The sequence below is a fragment of the Nannospalax galili genome, unplaced genomic scaffold (assembly GCF_000622305.1).
Source record: "Nannospalax galili isolate Female #2095 unplaced genomic scaffold, S.galili_v1.0 scaffold538, whole genome shotgun sequence".
In the NCBI taxonomy this organism is placed as follows: Eukaryota; Metazoa; Chordata; class Mammalia; order Rodentia; family Spalacidae; genus Nannospalax; species Nannospalax galili.
In genome coordinates, this window is record NW_008343842.1 from 1,898,154 (window position 1) to 1,898,547 (window position 394).

Genomic DNA, 394 nt, shown 5'->3' on the forward strand with positions numbered 1-394 from the left:
CGTATTTTATAAATATGAGTGTTTTGCCTCCATGTATATAAGCGCACACATGTATGCAGTGCCCGAAGAGCCAGAAAAGTGTATCAGATCCCCTGGAACTAGAGTTACAGACAGTTATTAGCCACCATGTGGGATACTGGGAATGAACCTGGATCCTCTCTGTAAGAGCAGTCAGCTGAGCTATCTCTCCAACCCCTAGAAGTGTTGTTGTTGTTTTTCTTTAATCAAGCAAGAATAATCCTTCTCAAGAAATACAATCATTCTCCAAGGGTCTTTGTAGGTCACTTGGGTTTTATTGTTGTTTGTCCTAAGATTAAGAATTCATCTTCAAGGCCGCACGCCTTTTAGTCCCAGCACTTGGGAGGCAGAGGCAGACAGATCTCTGTGAGTTCAA